Raw genomic sequence first — 17648 nt, forward strand, 5'->3', positions numbered from 1 at the left:
CTTTCTGGTGCAGCCCTGTGTTGTTTGTCCTCTCATTTCAGGGTTCCAGGCCATAATAGTACCCATCTGGCAGATACATTATTGGGATTGGGATGTGAGCTCTTGAAAATTAGAGAGGAGACCTGGGAGTATGTATTAGGGTTCTCCAATAAGAACCAATAAGGATTGTGTGTGTGTGTGTGTGTGTGTGTGTGTGTGTGTGTGTAAAGAGATTTATTATAAGGAATTGACTCATGCAATTATGGAGGCAGGCAGGTCTCATGATCTGCATGATAAGCTGGCAAACTATAGACCAAGGAGAGCTGATGATTAAATTCTAGTCTGAATCTGAAAGGTTAAGAACCATAAGAGTTGATAGTGTAGTTCCTTTCCAGAGGCTGGCAGGCTCAAGATTCAGGAAGAGCTAATGCCCCAGTTTGAAGGCAGGCAGGAAAATTCTCTTACTTGAGTGTCAGTCCTTGTGTTATATTTGGGCCTTCAACTAATTTGATGAGGCCCACCCACATTGGGGAGGGCAATGTGCGTTACTTAATCTACTGATTTAAATGTTAATTTCATCCCAAAGCACCCTTACAGAAACTCCCAGAACAATGGTTGACCAAATATCTAGGCACCCCATGGCCCAGTCAACTTGACACATAAAATTAACTATGACAGCATGGTATTTGAGTTGTTGAAGATGGTGTGGAAGGGCATCCAGTATATCCCTTGCAGGGAAGATAAACTCACCAATGAAGCTCAGCGGAAAACTCCTGTCTGACAGTGTTACTTCTACCATTTCCTTCTCGGTAACGTGGCTGTAACAAGAACTAGCGATGATTCTGTGATAACTCAGTGTGCCTGCGGTTTCTTTCCAAGTGACCAAAAGAAGCTGTTCTACGATAAAATCGTGTTCCAGTTTGATCTTGCCTTGACCTGGTGGTACACAAGTGTCAAGTAGTGGGTGAACATACAAAATATCCCCTTGGGGCTCAAGAAACTAGTAGTTGAACTCTCTCAAAGCCAAAATGGCCTTTAAAATTAAATGGTTTGGCCTTTGTGGTTTTAGTGGTGGTGTTGCTATGAACAGTTATTAAGCGCCAGGACAATGTTAAGATCATATTGTTCACAGTCTCAGAGTACATGTCACTTGAGGACTTTGCTTTCTTGAATGTTCTAACATGAAGCTCTGAATTTGCCCCATCAAAGGTACCTGAATATATCCTCGGTGATCTTAGTGCATTCATTTTATAACAATTAAAACAGTTTACTTATATTGTGATTAAGGAATCTGTGGTTGTCTCATAAGGCATCATGTTAAGTATAAATTTTGCTTCCTTTACCCATCTCCTCTACAGACTGCTCTGTCACAGATGATGGCACAGATACTGTTACCTGGTTATATGGGGGATATGCAGATAAAATGCAGAGTGTTGACCAGGAACACACTGAATAATGACCACTTGTGAATTTAGATGAGTATTACCCAAGTTCTAAATGAGAGTGTTAGAAATTCGGTCTGAACTCAGTTTATTTATTCATTGAGCACATTTTGGTGACCTGCTGTGGACATTCCTGACACTGTGTTTAAACTCCAGGAATTAGCAAGAACAATGATAGTAAGATTCACCAAGGCATTCTGGACCTTTCTTCCACTGATGATGGAGCCCATGTTCCCAATACCTTATTGCCTCCCTTGGTCATGCTGTTTTTCTCCTTCAGGGCTGCCATTGCCTCTTCGTAAAGTGAGTGCCAAGCATGCACTACCCCTCACTGCTCTAGCCCACATCACACCATTCTGGTTACACAAGCATCTGAGGCCCTGTAAAAGGAGAAAGACTAGATTTGAGATTTGAAGGAGACTCCCTCCAGGTAGGGACTCCTCAGAAATTGTCACCGTCATCCTAGTCATCCTAAACATCATGGTGAAACTTGGCCAGAGATGCCTTTTGGGTCTAGGTTGCATTTTGTAATGTCATGTGCTAAAAAATCAAACTTTTCTGAAATTTGTTTCTACTGTGTGACATTTCTACCCCTTTTTCTTTGAGTTCTTCCCAACCAGAATCCTTGCTCCTGTGAGCACTTCTTTCTCTTCTATCAAACCAGTTATCTGGCTTGTCTTTAAGTGCATAAGTCAAGCAGTGCCCAACCCATTTGTAGACTAGAGGGCAGAAGGCTGCCCAGGCTGGAGTGTGAAACCAAAGGAGCTACCCACAGACACTAGGAAAGCCAGGACCTGACCCCACCAATCAGTCCATCCTGATAGGCAGAAGGATGGGCATTTGCCGGTCAGCTGTTGGAGAAGGAGGTCTAAATAGTACCAGCCAAATCTCCATGGCCTTCTTGGCCATCGCCCTACCACTTCCTCCCTGTGCAGAATTGCACTGAGCCAAGGGTCAAAAGTCACTGTGTACTCTGCAGAAAGCCAGATCCAGCAATCTCTTTTCTGGCCAGGTCCTCAGGCCCCCAGAATGAGGAAGCAGGGATTTGCAGTTAGTTATTTTTCTGGCAAACTGGTAAAAAGGAAAAGCTTAAGTCTAGACCCACCAGACAAGCAAACCAGCACTTTCCAGCATAACATCCAAGCATAGCTAGCCTGGACATTTTCATTTTGAAAGTGAAAGGCCTAGGCTCGATGGGACATCTGTAGCACACTCTCCCATGCCTGCCATGAGCCCAGCCTGGGCAGCTGGAGGAGTGGGGGACCTAATGCCGAGGCTCGGATCTGTAGGACAATCAGGGCAGAGGCCTTTGGGGCAGATGTGCATCAATCCCAAGCAAGATGGAATCGCACATGAGCCACGTTGGACTCCTGGCGTCCTGTCCCAGAGCTGGCCCACAGCCCCATGCCCAGGATGCAAAATGAGGCCACATACAGATTCATATGACCCCAGATGAGGGGCTGTTGAAGCTTCCAGCTCTGGAAGCCAGAGTGCTCTCCTAACCAGGACAGAGCTGGGAGACAGAAAGCACATGACCCCCAGCCCCCCAACTCAGGGCACTGACCCTTCAGAACTCAAGATGGCTCCACTGGACTGGCAGCTCCAGGCTAAGGCTGGTCAGATGAGGAGTTGGAGACCCTCCAGCACCTTGGCTTCCTCCTCTGTAAAGAAGGAAGCAGGCTATTGGAGGGCATCCACTCCACTGCCCTTGGCTTTGCCTACATGCCTTGGCCCAGTGGAATTCCAGTCCGGCCCCTCACCTGCCTGGGCTGGGCCTAGGCCCAACCACAGTAGGGGGCTGGGGTTCAGTGGCTGGTATGGTCTCTCCCTTGTGATCACTTTAAGCTGGGCATCTCTGGCTCACAGCAAAAAACAGGCCCACTCCCTAACAGAGAACTGGCCTCACAACTGAAAACCTATGTGAGTTATTCTCATACCTGAAAAATGGATAAAGCTAGTTTTATATCCCAGGAGGGCTAGCCTTGCGCCTGGGAACTGGTCATGGGCCAGGTTTACAAAGTGAAGGCAAAGGTACATTAAGAGTGCCAGAGTAGGGCTCGCTGAGACCAGGCGGCCTTCCAGCACAATGGGAATTTCCAGTGTCCTTTGTGGCTCTTCGCAGCCTGGACATGGTGAGGACGAGGTGTGTGTCCAGGACAATGTGCTAGGAGCTGCCTCCATCTTAGTCCTGTGGGAGCCTTTTCTTGGTAATTTTCCTGCCTTTTGTTCCATAACAACAACAACAAAATCGGGAGTGATTTGCAGCCAGCCCCTCCCCAACTGGCATACTTCCCAGAGCTATGGATGCAGGGGAGGAGGTAGGGTTGTGGGGGACCTGAGTCCTGCCCCTGCCGTGGTGGGAACATCATGTTCTGAACCGGGCTCGGAGCTGCCTGTACAACCCTCTGACACTGGGGACCTTGGGAGCCCTGGGCCCTGGGGGGTGGAGTTGATGGAGAATGGCCAGCTTGATTTAAGGAACAGGCAGGGAAGGGTTTCTGATAGATAACTGACCCCAGAACAGCTCTACCCACACACTCCCTCCAGACCCTTTCCCTGGCCCTGGCCTTGGCCCCAGCAGAGAGGAGCCCTCCCTTCCTCAATCCCAGGCCAGGGCTGTGTGGGAAGAACAAAGTGGTCCCCAACTGGGATCTCTAGCACAGAAAGGCTGCCTCCATCTTCTGGTCCAACTCTCACTCCTCCACTTTTGGACAACTTCTTTCGCCCTGGCAGATCCCTGCCTGGGGCCCAGCTACTTGCACCCCAGAGACAAGGTCTCTGCTCAGCAACCTCCGCCACGCTTCATCTCCAGGCCCCTTGCAGTGCTCGCTGCCTGGCCCTTGGCTCATCCTCTAACCTTTTGTGCCCCTGCCCCCTCAGCAATGGCCTCACCTCATCTTTAAAGAACACAGAAACGATGGGTCAGAAGCCCCAGGCTCCTCCTCCGTTCCCCATGTGCCCCCCTAGCTCCTGCCCCACTGTTCTCTTTTCATGGCAAAAGCCTTGAGACTTCCCTATAGTCGCCTCCTCACCTCCTGTTCTGGCCACAGTACAGCACCGCAGTCCCCGGAGATTTACAAGAGTGGAGCCAAAGCATATGCTGGCTCCCCAGAGTCTTAGCTGAAGTCACCACAATGGACTCCTCCCTCATGCTTCAAGGACCGACCACCTTCTTGGGAACATCCAGTTCTCCTGGTTGCCAGCTTTAACTCAGACTACAGTTAAATGTTGAGTGTTCCAGGGGCGCCTGGGTGGCTCAGTCGGTTAAGCGTCCGACTTCGGCTCAGGTCATGAACTCACGGTTCGTGGGTTTAAGCCCCGCGTCGGGCTCTGTGCTGACAGCTCGGAGCCTGGAGCCTGCTTTGGATTCTGTGTCTCCTTCTCTCTCTGTGCCTCCCCTGCTCTCACTCTGTCTCTCTCTCACTCTCTCAAAAATAAAGATTAAAAAAAAAAATTTTTTTTTTTAAATGTTGAGTGTCCCAGGGAGGGCTCCACTCCACTCCCCACCCTGGGACCCTTCAGCATTTTGTTAGAAGCAGCGTGGCTTTGGGTGTTATCTCCATGCTGCTCAACCCCAGGTTTATACCTCCACCTGGGACACTGTGCTGAGCTGAGTGTCCAGTGGTCTGGGCTGGGATCCCTCCCCTGGGCTCCTCACTCTCCACCCACTGGGAACCTTCTGCAGTGTTTGCTTTGCTTTGCCTTTTTTTTTTTTAATTTAAAAAATTTTCAAAGTGTGGAATATAACTAATACCGAAAGGTGCATAAAACAAAGACATTCCGCTCAATGATTTCTCACAGGCCAAACACTCCTGGCGCCCTGCAGTGTCCCTGCAGCTCTTCAGTCATTCCTCCCTGCTCTGTCTTGGCTTAATATGAGGTGGTCATTACCTCGATTTTCTTGATCCTTAACCACTTAAACATGCCTCTCTAAAAAAACACTTTCTTGGGGCACCTGGCTGGCTCAGTCAGTGGAGCATGTGACTTTTGATTTCCAGGTGGGGGGTTCAAGCCCCACATTGGGTGTAGAGCTTACTTAAAAAACAACAACAAATAAATAGCCACTTTCTTCATATGGTGATATAAACACCTATAATTAAATGCATAAGGGAGAACCCATCCTAACTGCTGGGTCTTAGCACAGTCTTTATCTTTTATCCCTTGAACAACACGCAGGTTAGGGGGCACCAACCCTCTGCACAGTCAAAAAAAACCCCATGTATAACTTTTGACTCCTCAAAAATTTAATAGCCTACTCTGTGCTGACGGCTCAGAGCCCAGAGCCTGCTTCGGATTCTGTGTCTCCTTCTCTCTGCCCCTTCCCCGCTTGTGTTCTCTCTCTCTCTCTCTCTCTCTCAAAAATAAACATTAAAAATGTTTTTTAATTTAATAGCCTACTGTTGACCAGAAGCCTTACCAATAACATGAACGGTTGTTCGACACATTTTGTATGTTATATGTATTATGTACTCCATTCTTACAATAAAGTAAGCTAGAGGAAAGAAAATCATAAGAGAAAATACATATGCAGTACTGTACTGTATTTATAGGAAAATATGCAAATAAATGGAGTCCAAACCTGTGATGTACATGGGTCAACTTACACTGACATAGAGTGGTTTGCCTTTGTTGTGTACATTAGGCCATTTTGTACCCACTTTTCTGCATCTTTCTTTTCTCATTCATCTCAACTTGTTTCAAGCCCTCCAATTCAAGTGGTGTTATTCCAATTCCTTCTTTTTGATGATGACATAAAACCTGTCCCCAAGGGACACCTGGGTGACTCAGTCGGTTGAGCATCCATCTCTTGATTTTGGCTCAGGTCATGTTCCCAGGGTTATGGGATCGAGCCCTGTGTTGGGCTCCACGCTAAGCATGGAGCCTGCTTAAGATCCTTTCTCTCTCTCCCTCTGCCCCTCTTCCCCTCTCCCCCTCTCGTGCCTTTCTCTCAAAAACAAAACAAAACAAAACAAAAACAAAAACAAAAACAAAAACAAAACAAAACAGGGGTGCCTGAGTGGCTCAGTTGGCATCTGACTTTGGCTCAGATCATGATCTCATGGTTTGAACCCCAAGTCGGGCTCTGTGCTGACAGCTCACAGCCTGGAGCCTGCTTTGGATTCTGTGTCTCCCTCTCTCTCTGGCCCTCCCCCACTCACACTCTGTCTCTCTCTCTCAAAAATAAAAAATTAAAAACATTTAAAAAATTAAAAACAAAAACAAAACTCTGTCCCCAGACTTTTTGGTACTTCTCCAGTGAAAGGTGGAGTCTAATTTCCCTCTCCTTGAACATATATCCCAGACTTAGTGACTTTGCTTCTAATGAATAAAATGAGGCAGAAAAGACACTGCGACTTCTGAGTCTAGGTTAGAAAGGGGATACAGCTTCCACCTGGCTTCTTCTCTCTTGGGACAACCATCCTTGGAATCTAGCCACCAAGTTGTGAGGAGGCCCAGGGCACATGGAGGCCACGCGTGGGCATTTCAGGTCTCAGCCTGAGCCTCAGCTGACAGCTATACCTCAAGTGAGGAACTTTGGATGATTTCAGCCCCAGCATTCAAGCTGCCCAAACGGATGCAGCAGAGAACAGTTTCTGCTGAATCTTGCTCAAACGGCAGATTTGTGAGCAAATAAATGTAACTGTTTTAAGCCACTAAAGCTGGGTAATTTGTTACATAGCATAGTAGCCAGAACAGTGTGAAGGCACCAAAATGTTCCTAACCATGGCCTTGTGGATGGGCCATCACTTTGCAATTTTTTTCCCACTACACATGATGTAGCAATAAATATCCCTGACCATATAGCCCACATCTCAGTGCTTTTATTTCTATAAGTGAGAATCCAAAGTTTGCGACTATAGGGTTTAAAGGCGTTTGCATTTTTATTTTACTGGGGTTTGCAAAATTGCTTTCCAAAAAGGTTGTAACCAGTCTTTGTCAGTAATGTTGGGACAAATCCTTTTCCTTACATCCTGAAAAGCAAGAGTTGGTGCAGTTCTTTTTAACTTTTGCTAGTTTACTAAATATAAAGTGACTTACCTTGTTTCTCTTCTTAAAAAACATTAATAGCCAGGGTGCCTGGGTGGCTCAGTCAGTTAAGCGTCTGACTCTTGATTTTGACTCAGGTCATGATCTCACCGTTCATGAGATCAAGGCCCACATGGGTCTGTGTGCTGACAGCGCAGAGCCTGCTTGGGATTCTTTCTCTCCCTCTTTTTCTGCCCCTCCCCAGCTCTCTTGTGTGTGTGTGTGTGTGTGTGTGTGTGTGTGTGTGTGTGTGTGTGTGCGCGCGCGCTCTCCCATTCTCTCTCAAAATAAATAAACATTTAAAAAAAATGAATAGCCTTGGGGTGCCTGGGTGGCACAGTCAATTCCTGATCTCCGCTCAGGTCATGATTTCGAGGTTCGTGAGTTTGAGCCTGTATTGGGCTCTGCACTGATGGTGCAGAGCCTGCTTGGGATTCCGTTTCTTCTTCTCTCTGCGTTTCTACCACTTGTGCTCTCTCTCTCTCTCCAAATAAATAAATGAACATTAAAAAATGTTAAATTTAATAGCCTTTTCTTAAAGGAGTGGTTTCAGGTTCATAGCAAAATTGAGCAGAAAGTACAGAGTTCCCATATATCACCTCTTTGCCCCAACACACAGCCTTGCTCACCATCAGCATCCCACATCAGTGTGGTATGACTGTTAGAATCAATGAACCAATATTGACCTGTTATCAACCGAAGTCCAGAGTTTACATAGAGTTCATTCTTTTTGTTGTACATTCTATGGGTTTTGACAAATGGATAATGACATGAGCCCACCATTATAGTATTATACAGAACAGTTTCACTGCCCTAAAAAATCCTCCGTGTTCCACCCATTTATTCATCTCTCCCTCTCCCTCAAATGCCTGGCAACCACGGATCTTTTTATTCTCTCCATAGTTTTGCCATTGTTACATTTTAACTTTGATTTGTATTCCTTGCCTTCTGATGAACTTGACTATTTTTTCATGTTGTGAGGTTCTTTTGGTTGCCTCCCAATACCCTTTTTCTCCTTTGTCTTTGCTAATAAATCCAAATTGTGTCCCGGGGCACCTGGGTGGCTCAGTCAGTTAAGCATCCAACTTCAGCTCAGATCATGATCTCACAGCTTGTGAGTTTGAGCCCCACGTCAGGCTCTGTGCTGACAGCTCAGAGCCTGGAGCCTGGTTCAGATTCTGTGTCTCCATCTCTCTCTGCCTCTCTCTCTCTCTCTTTCTCTCAAAAATAAACATGAAGCAAAAATTAAAGGGGCACCTGGTTGGCTCAGTCGGTTAAGCATCTGACTTCAGCTCAGGTCATGATCTCATAGCTGTTGAGTTCAAGCCCTGGGTCAGGCTCTGTGCTAACAGCTCGGAGCCTGGAGCTTGCTTTGGATTCTGTGTCTCTCTCTCTCTGCCCCTCCCTCGCTCATGCTCTGCCTCTCTCTCTCTCTCAAAAATAAATAAACATTTTAAAAACTTTTTAAAAAAGGGTAAAAAAAAAATCCAAATTTTGTCCAAAGTGGCAAGTGTCCAGTTTCAAGTGATGGATGAATCCTGACCCCATTCCCCGACCTCTAAGACTCTTAATACAATTTTCTGTAGGAAATTTCCCATCTAGTACAATTCCTATACTTTTCATAATAAATTATTCCTAAATATTTTATAGCTCTGTTATTGTTAATTGAATATTTTCCTCATTCTTATTGATTTCTAGGGGCTTATTTGTAGGAAATTTTTGACATATTTTTCTTGTATTTATTACCTTAACATTTTCTCTTATTAATTGTAGTAGTTTTCAAAGAAGTCCTTTTGATTTTCTAGATTTCCAATCATCACATTATGCAATCATGAATGTTTGCTCATTCCATAATTCCTTTATGCTTATTCTTTTTTACTTTATGATTTTATCTTTCTATTCAATTGAACTATATGAAACTACCAACTACTTACTACTTTCCTCTTTTCTCTCTCTCTTTTAAGATATAACTCATTCCATTTTTTCTCTTGGTAATTTGGAAATTTCACTACTTTTTCCGTTACATTAATGGCTACCTTCTCCCTCCAGGCATGAGGACTGACCCTTCAGGATAATTTACCTGTTACGGGGGAGAGTTTAAGGCCAGTTGGCCCTTCCTCCTTGGTAGGTGACTTGTTCTATCTATCTGTGAGCTTGTACAATGTTCTCTTTCTCCTTGGAGTTTAAGAATTCACTATAGTCTTTCCTTTTCCATACTGCCTGGGAATGAGGCCAGTACCTCCCATCTGCAGACACAGCTTTTTCTTCAAGTCAGAAAAGTTTTCTTCTATCATTTATTTGGTTTGTGCCTCTATTTCAGCCATCCCTTTTTCTCCTTCTAGAACTCTTGTTTGCACAATAGGACGCCTGGATTTGGCCTCCAGATCTCTTGTCTGTGGTCTGTTCCTTCATGCCTTTGAGCTTTCCATTGAACTTTGAGCTATTTCTTCCATTAGACCCAACCACTTTCTTCATATTCCTCCAACATACCAAACTTGTTCTTTCCTTGGGGATCTTTGCACTTGTTATGCTATCTTCCTGGAATGGCTTCTCTTTCCCTGCTCAGCCAGGCCTCCAGTTTCATCTTAGCTCAGATGTCCCCTTCTCAGATATACCTTTCCTGCTGCATTGGACATAAACACCATACTCTGGACATCAGCTTGGTTCCTTTTCTTCATTATTCACACTGCCCATAATGAAGCTGGATTTTTATTTGTTTGGCTGTTGTTGTTGCTTTTACTGTTGGATCCATCCTTTACTTCCCCACACTCCTCACTGTGGGGCAAGGACTCTATAAATCCTTCAAATTCTTGCCGTGTCCCTTCTTCTCATGTACCTAGTGTCTAGCCCAGGTCACCCCTTGGTAAACACTTATGGAAGAAATAGTGAATTAATGCGGGGCTGCCCCAGGGAGACTCTACTCTGTCCAGCCTCAACCCCACACATAGGAACATTGGAATGGGAGAGTGGGTCATCAGAGGAAGGTGGGACAGTGCTTATCTGTGAGGGCTTGAATGACTGGTGCCTGTTGGGCTTTTTTTATTCTGTGACTATAGGCAGGGAACAGGAGCAAACGCTGGGTTGGGCTTCCTAGCAACCCTGCTGAGTGTGGGGACCTTTGGGCCTGACCCAGGCAGGGCTAGCCTTGATCTGGGGTACTCTCACCCTGCCCCAACCTCCCTCCTGCTGCCCCATTTTAATTTTTTTTCCATAGCCCTTATCGTTTAATACCACGTGCCATTCTTATTCAGTCAGCCAACAGGTACTTCTGGAGCTTCCTTGGTATTTGAGGTGCTCAGGATATATCCGTGACTAAAACAGAGAGATTCTTACTTCACAGGGCTCTTGTTCTAGTGGAGGAAACCACGCTTCCTATAAAGGATAATAAATGCTTCCATAAAAAAGGTAACTGCTATGGAAAAGAGTGGAGCAGCGTAAGGGGATAAAGGTGATCTCACGTGCTGGTTGAAAGGTGCCTGTTGCAGTCTGAAATGAGGGACTTTGAGGGCATTTGGGTACAGTCCTGTGGAAATCTGCAGAAAGCATTCCAGGTATGGGAACACCTGGAGCCCAGCTCCTGAGCCAGGGGAGTGCATGGAGTGTGATATGTGAGAAATCGAGCTGCTGAGCAGCGGAGCCGGAGATGAACAGGGGAGATGCAGCCACAGAGGTAATGGGGGATCATAAGGCCCCTGACAGCTCTGACTTTTCCTTGGGCAGGTGCTACTGCAGGGCTCTGAACAGGTCAAGAGGGATTCTGATTTATGCATTTACAGGCTGGTGTGTGGAGAATGGACTGCAGGTGGCAAGAGCAGCAGCAGGAGACTGGAAGGTGGCCGTGACATTGCCCTAGAGAGAGAGATGGTGGTGGTTTGGGCTGGGTGGAAGCCATGGACCTGGCAAGAAGTGCTCTCATCCTGGGTAGATGATGCATGGAAGGAATAGGACTTCTTGAATGTAAGTGGAAAGAAAGTAGTTAAGAGGTACTATGAGGCCTTTGGTCTGAGCAATAGAAAGGACTAAGCAGTCATCACTTTGAGCTGGGGAAAGTGAGGTAGAGTGTGTTTGGGGGATGAGCCAGAGCTGGGGTGGCACAAGTTGAATTTGAGATGCCAAGTGGAAGTCAGAGTGCAGATGCAGAGTCTACAGCTGGGCATTGAGTGTGGCCCTCAGGGTCTGGACTAGACATACACTTTTGGGAGTGATGGACATGGAGGTGGAATCTGAAGCCATGAACCTGAATAAGATTATGACAGAAATAATGTAGACAGAGAGAGGAGGCAAAGAGGAGGAACCAGTGAGGTGAGAGGAAACCACAAGGGCATGGAGCCCTGAAACTCACAGTAAAGTGTTTCCAAGCGAAGAGAGATCAGCTGGTCACAGGAAGTCGTTCTTGCCCATTCCTATAAAGGCAGCCACCCGCCACCCCCCCCCCCCACCTTTGAACCATTTTGGTTCAATGCTATATTTCCAGCACAGTGTATAGGTATTCAGTACCTATCTGTTGAATAAATAAGCATATGCATGAATCCACACCTCTGCAACCCCCCAGTGCACGTACAGCATGGGGCTGCAACGTTGGCCTCATTTACAAAAAAGTGGAGATCAGGCTCTGACCACTCTCAGTAGCACCTCCCTCCCCCCTCGAATTTGCCAGCTACACTGACATGCACTCAGGTGGGAGCTTTTCTGGCCAACCCATATGACCCAGGACAAATGAGCCTCAGACAAGTCATGCAGTGTGGAGGTTGGTAGGGCCTATGTTGGCAATGGGTCATCTGCCAGTCCCCAGAGGACTCTACAGTCATTCCTCTGTCCACCCCTCTGCATCCAGTCATCCATCCACCTGTGCATATAACCTTCCTTTGCTCACCGTCTACAGTCACTCTATTGCCCATCTTTCCATCCAACCACATCCAGTCCTGTGTCCCGCCGTATGCTAGGGTGAAGAACTTCGCAGTTTGTTGCAGACTGCCTCAGTATTAGTCTTGGAAAGCCCACATCCCGGGAAACCCTTGGACTCTGGAAAAATGGGACACTTGGTTGAGCCATCCGTTCACCCAAGCATCCCTAGCACCCCACATGCCCCAAACCCATCTGTCCACCCTACCACCCACCTGACCTCCCCCTTGAAGGCAGGCAAGGCTCCGCCCCATCCCTGGCCCCGCTCCTCGCCCCGCCCCTCCCGGAAGCCGCTGCCTCGGATCCCGGCGCCCTAGCAACAGCGCTTTTCGCGCTGCCCAGTCCGCGAGCTGGGCTCCCGGTGTGAGCCAATAGCGAGGGGCTCCGGGAGCGAGGCGCGGTGGGCGGGGCTCGGCGCGGCCGCCGCCATCTTGATGGGAGAGAAACAATAGGACGGAAGCACCGCTGGACGGGCCGAGGCCGCAGGTAACGCCCGCCTTGTCCGGCCTAAGGCTCTGCCGCCCTGGTAGTTTTGGTGGAGGATGTCTCCGGGCCGTTCGGGGGCGAAGTCTCTGGTCATTAGGAGTGTCTCCGAGTTATTTGGGGAGGGGCTCTCCCGCGATCTTGGGGGCGGGGGGGGGGGGGGGATCTCTCAGGGTCTTTGTGGGGCCGGATATCCCCCGGTCATTTGAGAGAGGCGTTATTTCTTCAGGTTACTGGGGGGAGACTGTCTCCCCTGATTTTGAGGGACAGAGTCTTTTCTGGTCATTGAGGGGTCTCCCAGGTATTTTGGCGGTGCAGGATCTACCCCGGTCGTTGAGGAGGTTTTCTCAGACCTTTGTGGGGGAACGATCTCCTGGGTCATTGCTTCCCAGGACAGCGGCGTCCGTGGTGTCCCGGGTTATTGGGGGTGGGGGGGTTCTCCTTGAGTCTGCGGGTGGAGGAGTCAGCCCACCGCCTCAGGGGCCGTTTACCTGGGGCCGGCAGATGTGCAGCCATTTTGAGTGTTGAGTGCCAGTGGGGCCTGTCAGCTGGTGTACGGTGAGGAAATCTGCCCACCTTGTTATCCAAAAAAGTCCCAGAATGGATCAGAGGACGCCTTCTTTAATAGTGATAAGCGTCGCCGTGGGTGGAGCTTTCATTTCTTTCACATTGGCTTAAAGACTGCTTTTGTCTCTTGCATTCTAAGGGTTTGTATCATTTTCCTCAGTTTCCTATGTTAAGAAAGCTGCACTAGCAGACAAATGAGGCCAAACGTTGTGAAAACAAAATGTGGAAAACCGAAAACCCGGTGCTCTTACGTACCAGGGAAACAGAACTAGTTACTGCTTGGAATGAAACGTTTTGGTAGTTGCACGTAACCCAAGAATAAAATAATAGTTGGAAGAATGAAAGAATAGTTTGAAGAAAAAGTACTGAAACTTTTCAAAAGTGGCTAACAGAGATGTTCCAGTTCACCAGCTTTATGATTTTTTTTTTTTATAAAACACCATGATTACGGTAATTTTGATGAATTCTAGTATTTAAAGTATTTGCATTTTTAGTAGGGTTACATTTAAGTGACCTCAGATGCTTATTTACATAGGTTGCTGCTGCGGAGCTCGTATAATTGCATCCTGTAGCCTGGTGTTAAGTATGTGAAGAGAAATTTCAGGGTGGTGGTGTTACTGTTTTAACTTTAGCCACTATCAGAATTAGAAACCGAGCAAAATGAATACTTTTATCATATTTGACATGAAAGGCCAGTTGATGGCTTAGTGACTTTTTCTTTGGAGAAAAAGTCGGTTGAACTGTTAACTGTTACTCCAATTGGTTTATTTGCCTTGTGACTTTAGAATTCACAGGAATTGTTAGAAAGAAATCAAATGCATGAGAGCCAGCACTAGAGTTGAGATAATTGTAAAAACCAGTTCAGCAGATGTAATAGAACTTCTGTGCTTCACCATTTCGTAAGTGACAGACCGGTACAACTGTATACTATCCTGGGGTCTGTTGGGCAGCGGAATGTGGGAGGAAGGAGCAACCGCTGACTGGTGAACCTTAGCCAGTCTCCCTTGCAGAGGGGTGCCAGAGCCTTCTGTAGGCACCAGAGATGTCACTGGTATCTAGGCAACAGGGATGAGCCTGAGCCTCCCTGAGGCCAGCTTACTGAGGTGAAAATTTTCCATTGTTGGGATCATAAAGAAGATGCTCTGGGGAAGAATTTTCCCTTTAGGTGAAGTTATTGTACCTAGTGAGATAATCACCCTAACAAATTGAGCACATTGTTTTACAGTGGATGGTAAGCAGATGATTTCTCTTGTGTGATTACGTTTTTGTTTTTTATTTTTTTAATTTTTTTTTTTTCAACATTTATTTATTTTTGGGACAGAGAGAGACAGAGCATGAACGGGGGAGGGGCAGAGAGAGAGGGAGACACAGAATTGGAAACAGGCTCCAGGCTCTGAGCCATCAGCCCAGAGCCCGACGCGGGGCTCGAACTCACGGAGCGCAAGATCGTGACCTGGCTGAAGTCGGACGCTTAACCGACTGTGCCACCCAGGCGCCCCACGTTTTTGTTTTTTAAATAAATTATATTTTTTGCCTACTTGAATACCAAGTAATAAAAGTAGCAAGTGGTATTAGTATTTTGCAATATACTCTGGGAGCAAGAAAAGGTCCTGTTTCCACAAAATTGAATTTATAGTCCACCTCAGAGTTTGAAGGAAGAGACAGTCTCCTAAGCTTATGAACAGTTGGTTTAGTCTGTCATCCATCACTGGCTTCTGTAGTTACCAACTAGTCCATCTTGTTCCACGTCACTCTGCCTGTCGCTCCCCACCTTAAAAAAAAGCTGACTTTTTTTAGGTGGCATACCCCTAGAACATATTTTATCCATAAGTATTTCATTGTGTATCACTAAGAGACAAAGAGCTACCCATGCTATCTACAATGCCATTTTTTCTGCCTAAAAACCAATGACAGTACATTATTTTTTTCACCCAAATATCTGGTTGTGGTCAAATGTCCCTGATTTTCCCATAATTTTTTTTTACAGTTGATTTATTCATATCAGGACCCAAATAAGATATGCACATTGCATTTGATTGAAGTGTCTCTTTTGTTTCTTAATTTTATATATGCTCATTGTTTTCCTTATAGTTATTTTGTTATTGTTGTTTTTTTAAATTTTTTTAACATTTATTTATTTTTAAGACAGCCAGCAGGGGAAGGGGCAGAGAGAGATGGAGACACAGAATCAGAAGCAGGCTCCAGGCTCCGAGCTGTCAGCACAGAGCCCGACTTGGGGCTCAAACTCAGAAACCATGAGATCATGACCTGAGCTGAAGTGGGATGCTCAACTGATTGAGCCACCTAGGTGCCCCTCCTTTTAATTGTTTGGTTGAAGCAATTGTCATTTATCTTTTAGGATTTCCCATACGCTGGCTTTTGCTGATCACACCCTGTGCTTGAGACCTTTTCACTATGGTGGCTTGGTTTGAAGGGATTTTTCGTGTAGATCTTTTCAGCGAAGAAGTTGGGAAGGCTTTGCCAAAGCTCATTCAGAACTGAGCCGCAGACCGTGAACTCTGAGGGCCGTCAGGGACCTAAAGGGCCACACAGTGCAAGACCCTCCTCCTCTCTCTCTGTCGTGTGGTCCAAAGGGTATGTATGAGACCTAGATTTCCCATGTGAAACTGGGAGGAGATTCTTAACCCATGGCTTCCAGGGAGGGGGTAGATGTTCTGCCTCTTTGTCTCTTTACAGACCTTCTCTCACACTGCTCAGGCAGTTCTCACCTATAGGGGCCCTGACCCAGTGCTCTTCTTTCTTTGCACATTACTCTTAGAATGCCTTCTGTCTTCCCTTTGTAGGCTATTCCCAAATCTGTTTTCAAATTAGGTTCACTCAAGCTGCAAATCCATTGCTCCCAACTATCTGCTGAACATTTTTTCTTGGGTATTTGACCATCCCCTTATATTTAAGTGTCTGCAGTTCAACTCTGTGAATTCATGAACAAAAACATCCTTGTTCTGAAGTGGGAAGGCTCAATATTGGACTCATTCCTCTAATTTGATTCCCTGTATCAGGAGTTCTGAAGATAGAGTCCACAGTTGCTCACATCCCAGACTGTATGTAGAGTTCAGTGAGGATGTGCATTTTTCAGGAGAGAGGCCCACACATCTCAGATTCTTGAGGGGGCCAGTAACCCCCTAAAGGGTTAAGAACAGTGTGGTACACCTAGTCATCTACCAAATCCTGTTTCTCTACTTTCGCCACCCCATTCCTTCTTTAATTCCCCTGTGTGGGCTGGCCACCAGCCTCCCTAGGTACATTGGAGAAGGCAGGAGAATCTGTGCCCTGCTGAGTGCCACTGAATGTGGGGAGGTCATTCCAGGTGGGACAGGTGTCTGGAGAAGGCAGCTCTGGTGTTTTGGGAGCCCCAGAACCTGGGAGTTCTCAGGACTCTTTCCTACTCCCTGCCCCTGGGATGACGGAGGAGAGACCCTTGAGGGAAGGAAGCTTAGGCTGGGAGAGGCTGGAAAGATCAGCTTGATCTTGATCCTTATGTCCTCCTAGAGGTTGAAGCTCTACTAGGGGTACTCCTGCTATCATCTCCTTCTTCTAGCAAACTCTCAGGCTCAGGACTGTGAAGGCGGTGTTGTCTCCTTCTCTTTCACCTTTGGTTTTGACATCTTAAGATAACCAGATACTAAGTTCATGAGCCCACAAAGTTACCTGAAACATGTCTATGGTGTAAAAGTAACAGAGTAGCTTGAGAGCTTTCTAAGCACACATAGTTTTTCTTTAAAGGCTTATTTTTCTCCTCTCAAACCTCCTTTTTCACACGTGCTTCTTTTTTTATGTTTACTTATTTATTATGAGAGAAAGAGCATGAGTGGAGGAGGGGTAGAGAGGGAGAGAGAGAATACCAAGCAGGCTCTGCACTGCCCATGCAGAGCCCAACATGGGGTTCAATCCTACAAACTGGGAGATCATGACCTGAGCCACAATCAAGAGTCGGACACTTAACTGACTGAGACACCCAGGTGCCCTTTCACATGTGCTTCTAATGTGTATAAGAATTCTATTTTGTTTACTCCTTAAGTAAGAATGCAGACAGTAGACCCCAGTAGATGCTGGTTCTTCTGCCACCGTCCCTCTGCCTATGTCACTGCAGTAGTGACCTGTGAAACCAGGTTTTCCCTTTTCTCTCTGCCAGCTTAATTTCCCACAATCCTTGGTGGCTCACGGACATTACAGGGCAGAGTGAAACTGGGTGCAACCTCTATGCTTCGTCCCAGCAATTCTACTTCT

General features: G+C 46.5%; 1 protein-coding gene across 2 annotated transcripts in view; it reads left to right on the forward strand.

The window, feature by feature from the left end:
* Nucleotides 1-12679: 12679 nt before the first annotated feature.
* The window catches only part of IP6K2 (inositol hexakisphosphate kinase 2), a 30998-nt gene continuing 26029 nt past the window's right edge, over nucleotides 12680-17648 (forward strand). Inside the window, exon 1 of one of the 2 annotated variants that reach the window (XM_025915734.2) lies at nucleotides 12680-12836. The gene's annotated coding sequence lies outside the window, so the exon portion shown is untranslated. Of the gene's footprint in view, nucleotides 12837-15856; nucleotides 15996-17648 lie in introns of those variants that run through there. The other variant, XM_086698274.1, reaches the window with a different exon arrangement.

The sequence above is a fragment of the Puma concolor genome, chromosome A2, assembly GCF_028749965.1.
Source record: "Puma concolor isolate L17-30 chromosome A2, mPumCon1.1.hap2, whole genome shotgun sequence".
NCBI lineage: Eukaryota > Metazoa > Chordata > Mammalia > Carnivora > Felidae > Puma > Puma concolor.